The sequence below is a fragment of the Macaca nemestrina genome, chromosome 19 (genome assembly GCF_043159975.1).
Source record: "Macaca nemestrina isolate mMacNem1 chromosome 19, mMacNem.hap1, whole genome shotgun sequence".
NCBI classification, from domain to species: domain Eukaryota; kingdom Metazoa; phylum Chordata; class Mammalia; order Primates; family Cercopithecidae; genus Macaca; species Macaca nemestrina.
Genome location: NC_092143.1, coordinates 57,496,693 through 57,518,600, shown reverse-complemented (window position 1 = coordinate 57,518,600; position 21,908 = coordinate 57,496,693). Strand labels below are relative to the sequence as shown.

Here is a 21,908-nt window from a genome sequence, read left to right as displayed (position 1 = left end):
CACAACAAAGACAGAAAAGGAGGACAAAGGAGACAAGTTGAAATTAAATAACAATATAGGAAACCTAAATCCAACCATAATAGGAATTACATTAACTGTTAATTAACATCCCATTTAAAATACAGTGATTTTCAGAAGACATTAAAAAGCAAGACCCAAATGTATGCTAAAAGTTGTTTCTTCGAGAGTATCAACAAAATGGATTAACCTAAAGCAAAACTGTTCAAGAAAAGTAAGACAGAGAGAGAGAGAGAAAATCAGGAGAGAACACAAATGAGAGAGTGAAGAAAAAATTAAGGTCATTTGATAGTGAAAAGGGAGTCCGTTCTACAAGAGAGTGTAAGAATCCTACATATTTATGCACCTAATAAAGAGCTTCAAAATGCATTAAGTAAAAACTGATAGAAATAAAAAGAGAATGCCACAAATCCACTATTGTAATAGGCAGCTTCTGATATGGCTCCCAATTATCCCATCTTCTAGTGTTCATGCCCCTGTGTTTGTGCTGAACCTCATGACTTGCTTCTAATCAATGGAATATCGTAAAAGTGATAGGATGTGACATTTGCGATTAGGATACAAGGTCTTGCTAGAACTCCCTATCTCCCTGGCACTCTCACTTCTTCTTTCAATTCCTCACTTTTTTGAAACCACTGCCAGGTTGTAAGATGCTCATGTGGAAAGGAACCAACTGGTCAACAGCTCTTAAAAATCTGAGGCCTCGGCCCAACAACCCAAGAGAAACTGAGTCCTGCCAAGCAGCACATGTGTGAACCAGGAAGTGAGTCCTTCCCATCAAGCCTTGAGAAGACTGAAGACTTGTGAGAGATCCAGAGCCAGAGAACCCAGCTAAGCACATTCAGAATTCTGACCCACAGAAATTCTGAAATAATAAATAGATGCTTTATGTCACTACATTTTGTGGTAATCTGCTATGGGGCAATAGATAACTACCATAGCCATTACAGGTTAAAGGTTTCAACACCCCTTTTTCAATAATTGATAAAATAAATAGAAAACTCAGGATGTATTACAGAAGACTAAAAATATTACCAACCAACTTACCCTAAATGTAATTTATACACTTCATTCAATAACAAAATATTTTCTTTTCAAGTGAACACAGATTATTCATTAGAATAGATCATATTCTAGCCCATAAAATAGTCCTCAATAAATTAAACAGAATTGAAATCATTCAGAGTAGGTTCTTTGTCCACAATGGAAAGGGAAATCAATAGCAGAATAATGTCTAAAAACAACCACCCAATATACTGAAATTTAAATCACATTTCTAAATAAAATTGATCAAACAAAAGCCACTGGAAAAATCAGGAAAAAATAAACTAAACATAAATGAGAAACAGCAAATCAAAATATGAGGGATGCAGTGAAGCAGTGCTTAGAGAGAAAATTATAACATTAAACTCTAATATTAGAAAAGATGAAAGCACTCAAATCAATTATCTACATTTCCACCATAAGAAACAAGTAAAAGAAAAGTAAATTAAACCTCAAGTAAGCAGAAGGTAGGCATAAGGAGTAAAACCAATTAAAAAAAAAAAGATAAAAAAGACAGTCAAGTAAAACCAAAAGCTGAGTTTTTGAATAGGTAAATGAAATTAATAACCTCTGTAAGACTTACCAAGTATTTATCAAAGAAAAGTGAAAACGAGAGGTGGCAACGTGCTAGCAGACCTCGCTCTCGGCCCCTCCTGGGCCTCGGCACCCACTCTGACCGTGCTTGAGGAGCCCTGCAGCCCGCCATGGCACTGTGGGAGCCCCTCTTTGGGCTGGCCGAGGCCGGAGCCGCCTCCCTCTGCTCGCAGGGAGGTGTGGAGGGAGAAGCGCGGGCGGGAACCGAGGCCAGAGTGAGTTCCGGCGGGCGCCGGCGCAGGCTCGGCAGGCCCCGCACACTGAGAGGTTGTCCGGCGCCCCGGCCCAGGGCAGTGAGGGGCTTAGGATCCGGGGCAGCAGCTGCAGAGGGTGCCGGCCGGTGGGCACTACGATATAGTTCTTGCCAGGCCTCAGCTGCCTCCCCGTGGGGCAGGGCTCAGGACCTGCAGCCCGCCATGCCCAAGCCCCGCCTCCGCCGTGGGCTCCAGTGCGGCCCAAGCCTCCCGGATGAGCACCGCCCCCTGCTCTGCGGCTCTCAGTCCCTATCAACCGCCCAGGAGCTGAGCTGAGCAGTGCGGGTGCAGGGCGCAGGACTAGCAGGCAGCTCAGCCTGTGGCCCCGGTGAGGAATCCACTGGCTGAAGCCAGCTGGACCCCTGAGTCTGGTGGGGACTTGAGGAACTTTTATGTCTAGCTAAGGGATCACAAACCCACCAATCAGCACTCTGTGTCTAGCTCAGGGTTTGTAAATACACCAATTGGTACTCTGTATCTAGCTAACGTAGTGGGGACTTGGAGAACTTCTCTGTCTAGCACTCTGTGTCTAGCTCAAGGTTTGTAAATACACCAATCAGCACCCTGTCAAAATGGCCCAATCAGCTCTCTGTAAAGTGGACCAATCAGTGCTCTGTAAAATAGACCAATCAGCAGGTTGTGGGTGGGGCAAGATAAGGGAATAAAAGCAGGCTGCCCAAGCTAGCCAGCAGCCACCTGGTGGGCTGACGTGTGACGCTGGAAGGTTTGGTGTTTCTCTCTACGATAAATCTTGCAGCTGCTCGCTCATTGGGTCCACGCTGCTTTTTCTGGGCTGTAACACTCACCACAAAGGTCTACAGCTTCACTCCTGAAGCCAACGAGATCAGGAACCCACTGAGAAGAACGAACAACTCCAGATGTGCTGCTTTTAAGAGCTGTAACGCTCACCACGAAGGTCTGCAGCTTCACTCCTGACAGCGAGACCACGAACCCACCAGAAGGAAAAAGCTCTGGACACATGTGAACGTCTGAAAGAACAAACTCTGGATACACCATTTTTAAGAACTGTTAACACTCACTACTGCAAGGGTCTGTAGCTTCATTCTGGAAGTCAGTGAGACCAAGAACCCACCAATTCCGGACACAAAAGTATAGATCCAAAAAGGTAAAACTGATCATCTATTTACCCAAGAGTTAAAAATAGAAACTCTCAAAAATACTTATACAAAAATATTTGTAGCAGTTTTACTCATAAGTGCCAAATCTTGTAAACAACTCAAATGTCAATCCACATGGGAATGGATTATCCAATTGTGATATATTTACACAACGGATTAGAACTGAGCAAAGAAAAATAAAAGAAACCAACTATTGATACACGCAATAACACTGATGAATGTCCGAGACATGATGCTGTGCTGAGAGAGACGCAAAAACATGCAATACTGTATAATTCCTTTTACACAAAATTCTAGAACAGTCAAATCGAATCTATAATGGCAGATATAAAGCAGACATTACCTCTGGGTGGAGGAGATAGGCAAGGATTTACCAGGAAAGGGCACAGGGAATTTTCTTGGTGATATCAGTGTCTGCATCTTGATCGGTTATTGGTTACATTTCTCAAAAAGTCAGATTGCACTGAAGATCAGAAAGAGCTAGAGAAGAAGGGAAAAGGAGGCAGAAAGTGGGGAAAGTGGGAGAGAAACAGGAGAGAGAGAGAGAGACTATAAAGGGACAAAAAAAAGAAAAAACGGCCGGGCGCGGTGGCTCAAGCCTGTAATCCCAGCACTTTGGGAGGCCGAGACGGGCGGATCACTAGGTCAGGAGATCGAGACCATCCTGGCTAACACGGTGAAACCCCGTCTCTACTAAAAAATACAAAAAACTAGCCGGGCGAGGTGGCGGGCGCCTGTGGTCCCAGCTACTCAGGAGGCTGAGACAGGAGAATGGCCCGAACCCGGGAGGCGGAGCTTGCAGTGAGCTGAGATCCGGCCACTGCACTCCAGCCTGGGCGACAGAGCGAGACTCCGTCTCAAAAAAAAAAAAAAAAGAAAAAAAAAAAAAAGAAAAAACTGGCCAGGTATTAGGGGAAAAATTTAACCTGGATAAGGGATAAAAGCATAGAATAGCAAAACATCAACTTTGAGAAAAATTCAGAAATAAACACTAAGATAAAAAGAAACAGCCTTTAGAGAATGGATAGAAGCTTCCAGGAATGAGCAATCTAAGTTATTTACTGTATTTCTAAGCATATGTAATTGTGTTTGTGTAATGTCCACTTTAAGTATCACATCGGCTTTAAGCATGTACGTGTGCTGCAGTAGAAGACAAGTTAAGATTTTTAGAACCTCTATGCACAGAAAATACAGTATTCTGACTTACCTACTCACATAATGTAATTTTAAATTAAAATTGTAATAATGATATACTATAATATGGATGGATAGATCTTCTTTCTAGTCTGTGCTTCAAAATAATATGGATAGAGGGGTGAACGGGTGTGTGGAAAGTTCGGCCATGCATTAGTAATTGCTGCATCTGGATGATGGGTACTGTTATACATGTTTGAATTCTCTGTAAAGGAAAGCTAAAAAAAAAAAAAAAAAAAAAAAAAGGCCAGGCGCGGTGGCTCACGCCTGTAATCCCAGCACTTTGGGAAGCTGAGGTGGGTGGATCATCTGAGGTCAGGAGTTCAAGACCAACCTGGCCAACGTGGTGAAACTCCGTCTCTACTAAAACGACAAAAATTAGCCAGGCGTGGTGGGGCATGCCTGTAATCCCACCTACTCAGGAGGCTGAGGCAGGAGACTAGCTTGAATCCCTGAGGCGGAGGTTGCGGTAGGTCGATATTGCGCCATTGCACTCCAGCCTGGGCGACAAGCATGAAACTCCATCTCAAAAAAAAAAAAAAAAAAAGCAAGCTTAAAAAAAATGTAGTGACCATAAGATCAGTGTGCTAATTCCAGAGAAGTTTTCATTTAAAAGAATCTTTTAAGTATTTTAGTACCCCTGTGGCTAATGTTAAAAGCCCATGCATAGTGCACCTACTGGATTATCCTGTTCCTGTTAGACTGAGGATTGCTGGTTTTGCTTGTTTTAAATCAGGAAAGTTTCACAGGTTAAAGGTGCCCCAGGGTGGGCAGTAAAAATAAAAGTGAAGGGAATGAGCCAAATTCTTCATCACTGCCCAGTAAGGATCATCCCAACTAACAGGAAAGTGACTGGAAATGTGTTCATGTCAGATGGGGTGAAGGTAGCAGTGGAGCAGGTCCTAGTGTATTTTTTTTTTCTATCCAGGATGTGAAAAATACTATAATTTGGATTTTTATTTTAGAAAAGAAAACTCAGGTTGAATTTCCTGAAGACTAGATATTGTAGATAGCAACTCTTTGATATGACCTATTGTTAAACAAATGTGCTTATTATATATTGGGCATTCAATAAATATTTTTGATTGTTGAAATATTCATTTTTGAACGAATATAAACCATTTTGTAATATGATTGACAAATAATTGAAAAAGTAAATCAGCTTAAAATTTTAAATTATCAAAAATTTGTGAGAACAAAGAAAAAATGGCAGAGAGAAAATTGTATTTAATTAAGTCCAGATGCATTTTTAGAAGTTTCTTAATATAAGAAATAAAATTACATTACTCAACATGAATGGTAACTACAGTAATCCTGTCTGGTTAAGGTAGGAACTTAAAAGAACACATGTACAAATAAATTGATTTTGGTTTAATTTTTATTTATTTATTTATGTATAAATACAGATACAAAACTTATCAGTTTTATGACATTATTATAAACAACTTTAATGCTGTACTAGGAATATATTTAAATATTTGGAAACTCATAGAGATTAATAATAAACAGAAAGAGAAGAAATTACTCTTTCCTATTTGGGGCACTGTCATGTCACAATAGCAGTCTATTTTCAGTTAATCAACAAAGCTATCAGCAAGTATTTCTAGAATAACTGCAAGATGCTGTGAAATGTACAATTGGTATATTGGATTAGAAGTTTACAATCTTGATGTCTAATACACATGAAATGGTTAGATAACAATATAGCCCATTATATGAATAGGTTTTAAGATAGTATTTCCATGAGTAAGTCTTTGATATGAGCTCAAAGAAAATAAATAACACTGGGCTGAAGGATGCACTTTGAATGATGGTAAGAAAATGAGAGAGAATATTTATTATGGAATACTTTATGTACCATAATCCTTAAAGTATTCAGTCCACTTCTACTATAAAACAAGTAAATTGTTTTTATTTTCTTTGAAATAAAAAAAGATCTTAAACTATCCACTATTTCTTTTATATATATCTTAGCGTAGGGTCTTGCTCTGTCACCCAGACTGGGTGCAGTGGTGCAATCATAGCTCACTGTAACTTTGAACGCCTAGGCTCAAGTGATTCCCCGCCTCAGCTTCCCAGGCAGCCAGTACTACAGGTATGCACCACCATGCCTGGCAATATAAAATATTTTTTAAATGCTTACAGTCTTTGACTGTAATCATTTAAGACATAGATATAAATAAGGGAAGTTACAATTATTTTTCTTCATTAAACTAAAGAAGTGTCATTACAGTAAGAAGTAGACTGCTATGGTATTGATCACACAATTTAAATGAAAACCTTTCCATATACATAATTCTGCCATCCAAAATTTTTTTGGTTTTAAACATACAAACCAAAAGGTACTCCAATGGCAAAAGCAAACCAAACAAGGTATCCAGTTCATCTTGTTCATATAAAACATAAAAACATGATCTGTCAAAGGAATTCACAAGCTCAAAAAATTATTTCCATATGCTATGTAATGCCAGAGGTAATTTTTAAAAATATTCCTATCATCCTAATTTTATAAACATTTTCCAAGCACCTTCTACATGATATAAACATGCTTGATTCTCTAGGGAAGAGAAAAGTAATAGAATGTTTTTCATTATAGACACTGTCCTTGAGAATCTTAAAACGCTTTTTGAGATATGTGCAAATGAAAATAGTAACAATTTCAATATCAGGAAATTTTCTGATATATCTACTGAGTAGCAAAGACAATGCTGACGGCAGACTAAGAATTGGGTACAAATTAAAGCTTTTGGTTTTTGGTTATGATAAAACACGTAAAATCCCTGCTACCCCTGTTTCTTTCAGACTACCTGATTGACATAAAAAAGGGGGAAGTTAAAGCAATATGTAAATGAAAAAGCACTGAAACAAGGTGGACTATTCAGGCTGATCTGGTGATGCAGGCCAGGGGCAAAAAAGAGGAAAGATCAAGATAATCTTGTGTGATATTTGTGGCACATATAAAATACAAGCATCTTGATTAACAAAGAAAATTTGCATATTATTAGAAAAATCATTACACATATAAATACACTTTGAACTATCTCAAAATGTATCCCCTAAAGGCTAAAATATTCTATTTCCCAACAATAAGTTTTAATTATGGATCTACCCACATATTTACTACACAGTTTTAAAGATGACAAATTGGTTAGTTTAGCTTCATCCTCCCTCCTTTATTTTTCAATTAGTTTTTCATAACACATAAGGCTTCTCAGCATCAAATAAATTATATGGTATTTGCTGTAGGAATTATCTTTCAAATTAAAATGTGTGCTTGTTAACATAGTTCCTGATGGTCTACAAGAGATTTGGGCTGTATCTACTTGATATGTAAAGAATCATTTCAGTGGGAAAAAATTAAATCGGGCAAACTGATTTTTCATAAATAAAATTGTTTTGACTAAGCTTTTCACTTTGTAACAGCTTCTTCGGTATTTTTTAAAAACATGAGGTTTTCTTTAGAAATCATCAAAGAAAAATTTGACATTTTCCTGAAATAAGTAGATAGCTATTCAGATAATTAATGTACAATAAGTAGTAGGGGTTTTCTGGTCTTTAATTATTTGGGTGAGTCATCTACATTGATCACATTTATTTGCCAGTATTTGCCACTGATATCGCTGATTTATTCAATATAATCCATGGTTACATGTATCAAGATATTCTGTATTCTTGGGCATAAACACACACACACACACACACACACACACACACACACACACACATATTCAGCCAAAAAGCAATTTAAAGTAGAGTTAAAAACAGTTTTAGCAGGAAAGTGAGTAGATTATAAGCACCTTCTGAAAAGCTATTCTCCAGGTGACTTTTTCCTGCTGTGGCTTCACTGTGACAGTGCATTAAAGTTTCATCTAAAACATTTGTATTTTGTTTACAGTTCATTGAGAAAATAAATTCTCCCAGGAGTAAAGGGAATGCTGGTGTGATGCCATTGAGAGATGTGAACACCATAATACGTATTTAATGAATTGCCATTATAAGGTGGACTTACAGCCATTTAGAATGTCAACAGATTTGTTCATTCTAACACTAGGAAACAAAATATACTTGACCGCTTATACCAGTTCTGAAGCTAGGTTCTCTCCTTCAGTTCGAGAAGACCGTGGAGAATGGAAACAACATTTCTCCTGAGGTTGTCAGCCAGACAGGAAGATCAACAGAGGAGACATCACAACAGAGCACCATAATAAGCACTGCCAGGGACTGCTGAGCTCGGAGGCCCTGCCCATGTGCAGGGGGCTTCAGTCTAGGTAAGGAAACAGAGCATAGGTGGGATGAAAGGAAGACCACCTCTGCTCTCTTGGACTTAGCAATTACCCCCTAACAGCTGACAGGGCCATGTCTTAATGCTGAGTTTCACAGGCAAATACATATTAAGCTTATATAAATATACACCTTGAAGTGATGCAGAAGGAGACTGAATGGACAGACACCTTTGGTGGTTTTTTTTGGTTTTTTTTTTTTTTTGAGATGGAGTCTCGCTCTGTCGCCCAGGCTAGAGTGCAGTAGCCGGATCTCAGCCCACTGCAAGCTCCGCCTCCCGGGTTTACACCATTCTCCTGCCTCAGCCTCCCAAGTAGCTGGGACTACAGGCGCCCGCCACCACGCCCAGCTAGTTTTCTTGTATTTCTTTTAGTAGAGACGGGGTTTCACCGTGTTAGCCAGGATGGTCTCGATCTCCTGACCTCGTGATCCGCCGGTCTCGGCCTCCCAAAGTGCTGGGATTACAGGCTTGAGCCACCTTTGGTGTTTTTTAATACAAACACATACTTACATCCCTTCGGGTTTCATGAATACTTAGGACACCATTTACACATTTCAGGGGAGGTCAGAACATGATATCTATCTTACACTGCTGATGAGTTCCACAATGCGGGTATGCAGAAAAGCGAGAGAACAGCAAGTGGTTGCTGACTATCCCTGGGAGCCCAAGGACAGTCAGGGCTTCTGCAGGAAGAAGGAGACATTGGGGAAAAAAATGGAGAGAGACAAAATTCATCTCCTTCATAATTCTGCCTAGGGCCCACCTTAGCCTCAAAATTTGGTAGTGCTCACAAGGAAAAAGAACTAACCATGAATTAATTAATTCTCCAAGCCACAGCAAAGCTGATCTATTTTCTTGACCTGTGTGGGACTGCTAACATACTTCTCATTCTTGAAAGCTAACCAGTTGGTTGGGGAAGCAAAATTTATGTATATTTTGTTTTTCAAGACCCCATTCTTCCCTGAAACAGTCTACATCCAAGGGGTAAGAGTTTCTAATTGATAAAACAGCAGTGCCTTTATTTTTTTTAACTCTTTTGAATTATTTAAATACTCCAAAATTGTTAATTCCTCATGCCCCAAACTATTATCAGTTCATAGATAATAGTAAACATCCCCATTTGATCTAAAGCACATGTATACTCTATATGTCATTACATATTAAACCATAGGTACACACATAGAGTTTTACTATTAACATAATATAGTGAACATTCTGATTTTACCCATGGCCATTCTCATATCAATTATAATTTTAAAAAGCAAGAAATTATAAGAGCAAAACAAACATCAGGAATGTATTTTCATTGATAATGATAGTTTAAATTAGTATAAACCGTAAATGTTTGTGCATAACCACATTAAAAATATTTTTCCCTAAATGAAGGAATTCTGACACAAGCTACTAGTAATTGTTGAGCCACTGAAGTTGTAATGCACTTTTGAAACACATGTAATAATCATCAAACCTAAATATATCTCTAATTAAAACAAATCCTGCTATGAGTATGCTGATCAAAAGGAAAGTGCTCTTGATATATTGCTGTTCAATTTAGCCCTCCATCTCTTTTGCGGAAATCTCCCAGGATGATGCAAAGCCATTAGAGTCTGCTACACACTAAAGCTTCTAGTTTAACTCCAATGGCATGTGTAAAATCCTGGATTATAAATCAGTGTTACAATCTATGCCCAGAAATCCATCTAGACTTATTGTTTAGGAGAAGTATTGGAAGAAGATACACTAAGCAATAGTTAGAGTTGACTTATCAGAAAATATAATAGTTTCAAAACAATGAGTGAAAATTTTCAGTACTTCTCCATTCAACATGTATTATAAAAAATTAGGAAGAATTATCACTTCAAAAATGAAGTCCATAAAGGGGTCTACTTCTGATTATTATTAGACTCCATAAAAATGTATGAAAAGATCTGGAAAAATCTGAAAGTACTTTAAAATATTTTATTATTAATATTATTTTCTTTAAATATTGCAAGCTTATCTCTTCATTGCCTACTTTATTATACCACTGTCTTTGCTTTCCCATCTATCTCCCTGAATTTCAGTGTTAATTTCTTCTTAAAAATGTATATGCCATGGCTATTTGAACCCACTGTCACTTTTATTATTACATTATACTAATAAGTCTAGTTATTTCTTTTAGTGGATCCTATACTTTTTTAAAAATTGAGATCTTTCAGTACATCCTCTGCAGAACCGACACCTGGTGTCATTGCCATCAAATTCCTGTAAGTTTGTTTAAGAAAGAAAAAATTCAGTAAGAAAGTCCACAATTTCCTGAATTTGTTTTCCATGCACCAAAATTTGGAAAATTTTAGCTTTCACATGAAAGTTGATCCTCTTTTTCTTCTCCTTTTGTTTCCTTCTCTTCTTTACTTTCTTATCTTGTAACTTCATTCCCCCTCCTTTTCCCCCCTCTTGACTCCTTTCTTTTCTGCCTTTTCTCTGACCATTCTCTCTTTCATACTATTTGTTTTCTTTTTGGGTTATTAGAAGGCTAGTTAGCTGCTGGAATTTCTTATCTACACTGAAAAGAAGCTACCCAAGAGTGTTCTTTCTGAGAACTTTTACAATATAAATCATTCCCCATTTACTGTTTATGTGAGTATGGTGAAAGTGTAAGAGAAGGGCAAGGTTACACATAATTACGTTGGCCATTTAGAAGGTAGGAGGGTTAATGACAAGACTGAAATATAGGGCACATAGGCAAATGAGATGATTTTAACATGGAAGAGAAATTAAGTAAAAAGAAAATAAAAGTATCTTGTGCTTTCTTTGTGATAACTCACAACACCAAAATAACAAAGATTTTTATCTGCAGTCATTCAGTATATGTATCTTGTCTCAACAACTAGATGTAAACTAAAAAGTACTTGTATTAAACTTCTTTATGTCCTTCAAAATGTAGCATAGCTCTTCATATACACCAGGTGAAAAGGGTTTCAATGACATATACAAATTATGAAATTGGTGACTACTTCAGAAACATTGGCTCAATTTGCTAGAAATTACTATCTAAGCATTTAAACAATGCAACTGGATATAAATGTACGCATACACATGCATACACACAACACATTCCCCCAAAAAGAAATAAAATTATATGAAAACGTGAAATTGGAAGTACTAGAGAAAATTATATGAAAACATACATATAGTAAGAAAAAATAATTTTCAGTCTCGGTAACTTAAAAATAATCAACAATGTTTTCATTATTTTCAGTAACCTAAGTATCTGAGAATTGATTACAGTGAAAAAGCAACCTGTGAGTAGCTGTGCAATTAATATTTATAGTGAGATATTGACTTATTATGTGTACTTGGGTAGGTCATGTTATCTTACTTATGCTTCTGTGTCTCTGAAGTGACAATACTATTTGCTTTTTCATCTACCTCCTCTGCAAAGATGCTCTGCAAATAAATGAGGTAATGTTTGGGGAATGTTTGCAGCTTGGGAAAGAAACCCACTGCATACATCTAAGAATATTCCATATTCAAGCCTGGTATATTTTGCCTCTGTTTTAAATTGAAATTGTACTGTTTAAGTTCTTGGGTTCTGACCAAAATCTGGGTCAACATAAGAGAATAATTATTTTTAATTTTAATTCTGAGTCTCTGTTCCCATCTCCTGCACGTGTGAGGGAAAACTGGAGGAAATAAACAAAGCACATAAATCAAGCTTTGGAAGAGAAAAATCTCTATCTGGAAGGATTTCTTTTTTTTCTTTTTCTTTTTCCTTTTTTTTTTTTTTCAATGATGAGCGTGCCCACTATTTCCCTAGAGGAATATTTCGGTCCAGGAAGGAGGATAGTGCATTCAGTGTGAGAGTGTGTGTGTGTGTGTGTGTGTGTGCTGTGCGTGCGCGCCCGCGGAGAGAGGGGCGGGGGAGGCGGATGAGGAGGATGAGATCATAGTTTCAGGATCCTCAGGAAACCCTGGTACTGGCAGCAGCCAGCCTCTGCTGTGCCCACATGACCCACAACTCTGGCAGCGGACCCGGCACTTCCAACATTATTAAATAATAAGAAAGCGGCTCCTACTCCAGGCTCAAACCTCCCTGCAGACCAATGGACGCCTTCTAAGAGTTTGGCGAGTCGGTGACTGAAGCGCCCGTCCATTCCAAGGTGTGTGCAAGGCGTTTTCTTCCTTGACAGCTCCAGAGTGGGGGAGGGCGCGGGGGTGGGGGAGGTCCGTGTGCCGGGCGAGGAGTGGGCGCGAGGCCGGGCTGCCACGCTGCCCACGGCCGCCCGGTGCAGCGGGGCCCGCCGCGGGGCGGGAGGTGCACATGACGCGCAGCCCCGAATGCGCAGGGACCGCAGCCGCCCACGGCGCCGGGGCGCGGGCAAAGGCGGCTCGGCGCTGGAGCAAGGGCAGGCGCCGCACACCGACCAAAGTCAAGAGTGGAAGCGGGCGGAGAGCGCCGGCGGGGGCAGGGATTCGCCTCAACGCCCACTCGCGGGGTTCCCACCTGTGCGCCGGCGCCGGCCGCGGCTAGCGCGAAGCATGTGCCGGGCGCCGCAGCCAGGACTGCGGCGCGGCGCCTCCCCGGGCGGCGGGCGGCGCCTCGGGCCCGCGGGGCGGCGGTAGCGGCTGCTGCAGGATGTCCGGCCTGGGGGCGCGGGGCCGCGCAGGTAAATCTCCGCCGCCCTCGAAGGCCCCCCGCAGCGCCGCAGCCCCCGCTGCTGCCGCGGCGCCGCTCGGGGGGTGGCGATGGCAGCTGGCTCCCTCGCGTCGCGGGTTGAGTTGTTTTTGTTGTGGTCGCTGCCCTCTTGGTCATCCTCGTGTGCTGAGCTGGTGGGAGGTGGCGTGTCTACCTCCATTAGGGATGATACTCACGTCGGGGAACAGTCTGAGGGGTATTGACCGGGACATCCGCGATGGGTTCCTTTGCAGCCAGCGGCGTCCTCTCGTGTTGCAATGCACTGCGGTGCCCGGGCCGATGCCAGAGTGGGAGTGGGCTCTGGGCCCTGGGGACGGGGGGCGGCGGGGACGGGTGGGGACGGGGGTGAGTGTCTTCGGCGTTTATAGCCTGTTGCCCACTTCGAAGTTTTCTGCTGGACAGAGGGCAGGCGGGAGGTTCCTTCTGCTATCCGGCGTGGGAGATGGAGAGAGGTGTCTGTCAAAAGACCAAAGCCAAAGAGAGAAGGGGGTGGCGACCCCGGGGCTGGGAATCAGTGGTACCACTCCTGGGACTTGATGGTAAAACTTTGCTCTTTGGCAGGCTTAGGGTATGACTTTGGGAAGATAACTGTAGAACTTGGCAGGGAGGGGGCAGAGGGAGGCGCAGATATTGGATGTACCTTGCAGTGAAGCTTACCATGCTTTAGGTTCTTACTCTAAAAATTGTCTTTTAAGTTGATGCTTATGTTTTCCTGTTATATGTCATCACTTGGCATTTAATGTGCTTGTGTTTCCTTTCTAATCTAAGAGATACTTGTACTGTTGAAGTGTACAGTTACTGATTTCTTTAAAAAAATAATGGTTTTTTTTCTTTTGCTTATTCCAAAGGTGGAAACTTTAGGAAAAAAGTGTTCCACATGTTCCACGGTTCTATATGGTTTAGATTGATTCACCGTCTTAATTCTTAGACCACCAGGGGGGTAGATAATATTAATAAACAACTTTTGCAGCTGAGAAAATCCAGGCACAGAGAGGCAAAATAACTTACCCAAGGTCATACATTTATTAAGTGTTAGAGTCTAGTTGGACTTTTCATGCGCCCCTAATCAACTCATTATACCTAAAGTCTTCTATATTGACCACATCTTTCTATGAAGATGAGCCTTAATAGGTATGTGCTGCATGTTCAGAATAATTAACTTTTTCCACTTTTTCTTCTTATTCTAACTTTCAATACTAAAATTATGGCAAATAATGTTTGAGTAGTTTCCTTTCACCACAATTAACCAAGTGTCCTACAATAATTAAAGTTGCATGTCCTACAGTGACTAAAGTTGCATTTCACAACAAAGTTGAGATTTTCAGCAGGTAAGATGTATCAACAAGGTAAATTATTGTAAAGCAGATGGCTAAAGCTATGTGTTTGCAATTAATTTTAAATTTCCTAGGTTATTAGTCTGTTCTTTGTTCAGATCATGGCCATCGTTTTCTTCAGAACACCACCATCTTGCAGATTTTTGAGCAAGTTTAGTTGTATTTAATCCACTCACTCTGGCGAGAGTTGGGCAGTTTTAAAAGAATTATGCAATTCTCTTTGGACTATCAGTGATTAGAAGCAAGCTGTATTTTAAGGGCATTCGAGTTTGTCATGTCATTTAGCCAATTGTATGTACTTTATACTGAATTGTGTAGCAGTGAAGACTGAAATCAGATTTTCTCATTAGTTCTAAGTTGAAATACTTTTAAAATCTCCACTTGTTTTAAATGAACCATGATGTGAAGAAAGGTCTCAATGGGGTGAGCTCCAACTTACATGGAGAATTACTCTCACATATTTAGAGAATTACTCTTCATTTGAGCTTATCATAGAGCTTTCACAATATTCATTTTATTGGGCAGATGTCTCTTAAGTCTTCATCTGTTATTTTTTTTCAAGTAAACTTTAATTGCTTTTTCACATAACGAGTTTCAAAATTATTTTGACATTCATAGATTTCCTTTAATTCTCATCTTTCACTTTAATTAAATTCAATATATATAATTTCAAACTCACACTTACTCAACATTATAAGTAAAAAGAGACTAGAATCCAACTAAACGGCATGGAAACATGATCTGTGGATACGAGAAAAAATATTCAGCTCTTCAGTGGTTAACCATCCCCTCCCCGAAACACACACACACACACACACACACACACACACACACCCCAGAAATATGACTACATCTTTATTTTGGGATGCTACAGTGCAGTCCTGTGGTCAGAGTGCTTGTATGCCATCAGTCACAAGTATTTTTGATATTGAAATTGAATTGATTTTTCCAAGTCCATTTATATATAGTGTTGATTGTTATCAAGACAAATTCTGTGATACATACATATATCCTTTCTTAACTCAGCGTTCCAGTTTTCTAGCTTCTGTTACTTATTTTAGAGACAGCTTGCTACTTTTATCTCACTTGGTAGTTTTGACATGACCTTTTCCTTTCAAGTCCCACACCTCTAGTTTGAAAGAACTGTACTGTCTCTGCTTCTACAGAGCCTCTTTTCTCCAGGTGTGAGGTGCAAGAGTGGGGTTCAATAGTGAGCAGAAAGATCTGTGAGCCCTGACTGCACAGGGGGACAAGCTTTAATAAAATAATTATACCAATAAATTATTACTTGTAAGTTGAGGTAGGTTTCCTGAATGAAAGAAGGAGTTCCATGAGAATATCTATTAAAGGATTCTGGACTAGACATGGAGGTCAGGACAAGGTGCCTGAAAAGTCACATATTTGTGCGGGAATGACACGTGAGAAGGTGTGTACTAATTCCAGTAATCTTTTACTAAATGCTTGCATGTTAATTTTCTGAATTATGTTCTGAATCAGAGATATGTGTCACTCTAGTTATCTCTTTACTTCTGTATTCACCAGGAGACATACTGTTTCACCTCATTATCCATCCGTGGACATGGGGGGAGGGTTTACAAAACTATCAGTACTTTTTTCAAAGCACATGGGGCATGTGCTAGCTTTATGTGGTTACTCACCTATTTGCAAAGAGTGATTTAGGTTTAATGTAATATAGTCATTTTCTTTCTTTTCCTTGGCAACTACTTTCAAACTAAAAGAAGTAGTTCTGTGTAGTTTGGGAGGTTTGTTGTTGTTGTTTTTGTTAAAGTGCCAGGATGTCTCAAAATAGAACTTTAATTGGTTTATCACACAGTCACTGACATTCTCTCAACTACCCAAAAGAAGAGAGGAGGCTCCATAGTGATGGAGATGATATTGAGTGCTGAAGATGCTGGAGAAATTCATATTAATGAGTTCAAGCAAACATAGGTGTGACTAAATTTATTGAACACTTACTATGTACTGAGCGTCATTCTGTGGTCTCTATATAAATTATGTGATATATTCTTTACAAAAGCCATATGAGGCTTGCATATCATTATCTCAATTTTATAGAAGGGAAAACTGAAGCACAAGGAGGAGAGTAACCCTGACCACTGTCACATAGTTTGAGATGGTCTTTAAAACAAAGCATTCTGATTCTGTATTTCATACTATTAAATATTGATATATAATACCTGGCTCAGAATCTTACTGCTGAATTAAATTTCCATTGCTGTTGAAAATCATAACACTACCTAATCTGATATTTTGATTGTTTTTTTTAAAAAAAGCAGTGGAAAAATAGAACTTCCTTTATATGAATATTTTTGCCCCATATTTTATAGGTGAAAAATATACAAAACATGAAGATATATAAATGCTAGACAAAAACAGATGACTAATAGATTATGAGAAATGTTTCATTATATTATGTATTTTTAATTCAAAAATGGTAAATTAAGCACCATTTGAAACTATTAAGGTTGTTAAAATCAAAAGTGTAAGAGTATCTATATTAGCATTTCAAATGATCAGGAAAATATCTTTAACAGCTAAAGATTCTGTGATCATTAATTAATGTAAGAATTTTAAGGCTGGGCTCGGTGGCTCAAGCCTGTAATCCCAGCACTTTGGGAGGCCGGGGCGTTGGGGTGGATCACCTGAGGTCAGGAGTTCGAGACCAGCCTGGCCAACATTGTGAAACCCTGTTTCTACTAAAAATTCAAAAATTGACCAGGCGCGGTGGCTCATGCTTATAATCCCAGCACTTTGGGAGGCCGAGGCAGGCAGATCACGAGGTCAGGAGATCGAGACCATCCTGGCTAACATGGTAAAACCCCGTCTCTACTAAAAATATGAAAACAAATTAGCTGGAGTGGTGGTGGGCGCTTGTAGTCCTAGCTACTCAGGAGGCTGAGGCAGGAGAATGGTGTGAACCTGGGAGGTGGAGCTTGCAGTGAGCTGAGATCGCACACTACGCTCCAGCCTGGGCAACAGAGCGAGACTCCATCTCAAAAAATTAATAATAATAATAATGTAACCATCTAAAAATGATTTATTCCTCAATTTAAAAGTAGATTCATCAATAAGTGATGCTCTCATTCTTTTCCAGTGAGAGTTGTATTTAGTCAAGGAATAATAAAAGCAATGGTTTATTTTTGAGTGAATGCATGTGGTAGCCTATTTGACAGCAAGTGAAAGCCAAGAACAGTGCCAATACCTGCCCACAGCAACCAAATTGGGTTTTCTGAACAGATTTGATAGTATCAACATGGTACAGAAATCAGAACAGCTATGTGTGTATCTTTTCTTGTCACCTACCCCAAAATAGACAAAAGTATAATTTCTGCTATCACACATTGTTATAAAAAGTATGCAAACATATAAATCATACTATACATTTATTTTGCGTTGCCAAATGTAATCTGCATAATTGGAATATATTCAATCAGTACTTTTAATTAAACACTTTATTTGGAGATAATTCGAGGTCCATATGCAGTTGTAAGGAGTAATACAGAGATCCCGTGGTCCCTTTACCCAGGTTTCCCCAATGGTAAATTCTTGCAAAATGATAGTACAATATCACAACCAGGATGTTGACATTGACACAGTGGTGAACAAATTCCAGCACCAGAATGATAATTCCTATTGCTCTTCTATGGCCACACCAACTTGGCTCTAACCACCACCCACCTCCAACCCCTTAATCCCTTGCAATCATTAATATGTTCTCTATTTCTATAATTTTGTCATTGCAAGAATATTATATAAGGAATTATACATTATGTGAACTTTTGGGATTGGTTTTTCCACTCAGCATAGTTTTCTGGAAATTCATCTAGGTTGTTGCGTGTCTCAATAGCTTATTCCTTTCTGTTGCTCAATAGTATTTTGTGGCATACATGAGCTATAGCTTGTTTAACCATTCACCTATTGAAAGACATCTGTTTTGTTTTTTTTCCAATTTTTTTAACTACTACAACTAAAATGTTTTGTAGTACTATAGACATTCATGTAAATATTTTTGTATTAATGTATTGTAAGTATTAATTTCTTTGGGATAAATTCCCAGAAGTTGCATGTTTACTTTTATAAGAGACTACTAAACTTTTCCAGAGTGAATGTGCCGTTTTACATCCCCATCAACAGTATATGAGAAATTAGTTTCTCTGTATCTTCACTAGCATTTGATGTTATTGCCGTGTTGTATTTTAGCCATTCTGATAGGTGTGTAGCAATATTTCGTTGTGATTTCAATTTGCATTTCCTTAAGACTGATGATGGTGAACATCTTTTAATGTGCCTATTTGTCATTTAAATATCTTCCTTGGTGAGATGTCTTTTCATTTTCTATTTGGATTGTTTGGGAATTTTTATGCTATGTTTTGAGAATTCTTTATATATTGTCAATAATGGTTCTTTGTAAGGTATGTGGTTTGCATTAGGAATATTTGTTTGGATTTATTTTGGGGTTTCTTATTCTTTGGAAACCTATTACATAGATTTACATATAAGTAACTATTGAACTCATAATAGATTGATTCCTCCCACTTTTGTTTTTTTTTTCAAAATTGTTTCAGCTATTCTGATTCCTTTGACTTTTCATATACATTTTAGAATTATCTTGTCTATATTAACAAAAAATCTGAATGGGATTTTGATAGGAATTATGTTAAAACTGCTTAGCAGTTTAAGGATAATTGATGTTTAATCCATACATGTGGCATGTTTCTCCATTTATGTGAACATCTTTGATACCTTTTATCAGTGATCTGTAGGTTTTGGGATTAAGTCTGGTACATATATTACTGGACTTACATATGAGTAACTTTTAAGCAATTTAAAATAATAATGTATTTTTAATTTCAGTGTTGAGGTATTCAGTGCAAATATATTGAAATTTAATTGATTTTTATGTTTATCTAGTATCCTGGGAACTTCCTGAACTGGCTTATTAGTTCTGTGTGGTTTTTTTTTTTTTTTTTTTTTTTTTTTTTTTTTTTGTGTGTGTGTGTGTGTGTGTGTGTGTATAGTTGTTGTTGCTTGTTTTGATACTGAGTCTTGTTCTGTTGCCCAGGCTGGAGTGCAGTAGCATGATCTATGCCCACTGCAACCTCTGCCTCCCTGATTCAAGCAGTTCTCCTGCCTCAGCCTCCTGAGTAGCTGGAATTACAGGAACCCACCCCACGCCCACCTAATTTTTGTATTTTTCGTAGAGAGAGGGTTTCACCATGTGGGCCAGGCTGGTCACAAACTCCTGACCTCAGGTGATCCACCTGTGTCAGCCTCCCAAAGTTCTGGGATTACAGGCATGAGCCACCGTGCCCGAGCAGTTCTGTACTTTTTTGGCACATCATAGTTGTATATGTTAATGAGGTACAATGTGATGTTTTTATATGTGTGTTCAATGTGATATGTTGAATCATGCTAATTAACAGATTAATTAGCAGATGGTAGACCACCATCATGTCATCTGAAAACAGAGACAATTGTATTTATTTCTAATCTATATGCCTTTTGTTTCATTTTCTTGTCCTATTGCACTGGCTAGAACTTCTGGTACTATATAGAATAAAAATAGAGAGTGCAAGCATCTTTGCCTTTTGCTAATCTTCAGTGGAAAGCATTCAGTCTTTCTGCATTAAGTATAATGTTATCTGTAAGTTTTATGTAAATGTTATTTATCAAATTGAAGAATTCCACTTTGATTTCCATTTTTTCCTGAGTTTTAAAAAAAATCACAAATAGGTATTGATTTTTGTCAAATGCTTTTCTTCACCACATAATGTGATCATATGATTTTTCTTCTTTAGCTTCTTAATATGTTGGAGTACATTGACCAATTTTTAACTATTGGACCAGCCTTGCATTCTTGCAATAAACTCCATTTATTCATTATGTATGATTAATTCTTTATATGAATTACCGAATTGATTTGCCAATGTTTTGTTAAAGATTTTTACATCTATATTCAAATGAGGAATATTGACTTGTAGTTTTCTTTTTTTTTGGTACTGTTTTTGGTATTAGTATCAGGATAATACTAGCTTTATAAAATGAATAGGGATGTGTTCGCTCTTCTATTTTCTGAAAGAGATTACATAGGATTCGTGTTATTTTTTTAAAAAACCTTTGGTAGAATTCTCCAGTGAAATCACCTGGGCTGGGAGATTTCTTCTTTAGGGTGTTTTTGGTTTTAGTTATGGGACTTGATTTCCTTAATATCTATATGAGTGTGCTAGGGCTGACATAAAATACCACAGACTCTGTGGCTTAAACAACAGAAATTTATTTCCCCACAGTTCTGGAGGTTAGAAGTCTAAGGTCATGGTGTTGGCATATTTGGTTTCTTCTGAGGCCTCTCTCTTTGGCTTGCAGATAACTAAGTTCTCACTGTGTTTTCACATCATCTTTTCCTCAGTGCTCAAGCATCCCTGGTGTCTCTCCGTGTGTTCGAATTTCCTCTTTGTGTAAGGACACCAGTCAGATTGTATTAGGCCCTAAACACACCCTAACAGCTACATTTTAATTTAAACTCTTTTTGATCTTAATCAGTTTCTTTTAGAGTCCTATCTCTAGTAGAGTCACTTTTTGAGATCCTGGGGGTTAGGACTTCAACATGTGAATTTGTGGGGTGACACAATAATGGTCTGTTTCATATTGTGTGAGTTACTGTGGTTTAAGTTGATGGAGGAATTGTTCATTTCATCTCAGTTGTCAAATTTATTTGTGTAGAATTACTCCTAATATTTCAAATTATTCTTTGGATGCCTGCATAGTCTTTAGTGCTATTCCATGTTTCATTCCTGATGTTACTAATTTGTGTCTTCTCTCTTCTTTTCTATCAGTTTTTCTAGAGGATTTCAATTTTATTCATCTGTTAAAAGAACATATTGTTTCATTAATTTTTCTCTATTATTTTTCTGTTCTCCATTTCATTGATTTCTGCTCTTATAATTGTTATTTTCTCCTATTTTTCTTGAAGAAAGATAATATCTTTTTCTATATTCTTGGCAGGGAGCTAAGATTATTGGTTTGAGATCTTTCCTCTTTTCTAATGTATGCATTTAGTGCTGTAGATTTCCCTCTCAGTTCTGCCGTCATGGTATCCCATACATTTTTGTATATTGTATTTTCATTTTAATTTAGTTGAATGTATTTTTAAATTTCCTTGAGATTTCCTCTTTGACTAATTGGATATTTAGAATTATAGTGTTCAATTTCTAAACGTTTGAAGATTTTTCCTGCTTTCTTTCCATTATTGACTTTTAGTTCGATTCTGTTGTATTCAGAGAACACATGCTGTATGATTTCAATTCTTTTAATTTGTTGAGGTTTATTTTAATGTGTTATACCTTGGTATAT

The 21,908-nt window shown here is 38.4% G+C and overlaps 1 protein-coding gene across 8 annotated transcripts in view; it reads left to right on the top strand.

Moving 5' to 3' along the window:
* The first annotated feature begins 12,530 nt into the window (after nucleotides 1-12,530).
* The window catches only part of LOC105498620 (dystrobrevin alpha), a 419,513-nt gene continuing 410,135 nt past the window's right edge, over nucleotides 12,531-21,908 (top strand). For 6 of the 8 annotated variants that reach the window (XM_071085465.1, XM_071085462.1, XM_071085460.1 and 3 more), the window contains exon 1: nucleotides 12,531-12,667. The gene's annotated coding sequence lies outside the window, so the exon portion shown is untranslated. Of the gene's footprint in view, nucleotides 12,668-13,066; nucleotides 13,175-21,908 lie in introns of those variants that run through there. The other 2 variants (XM_071085451.1, XM_071085448.1) reach the window with 2 other exon arrangements.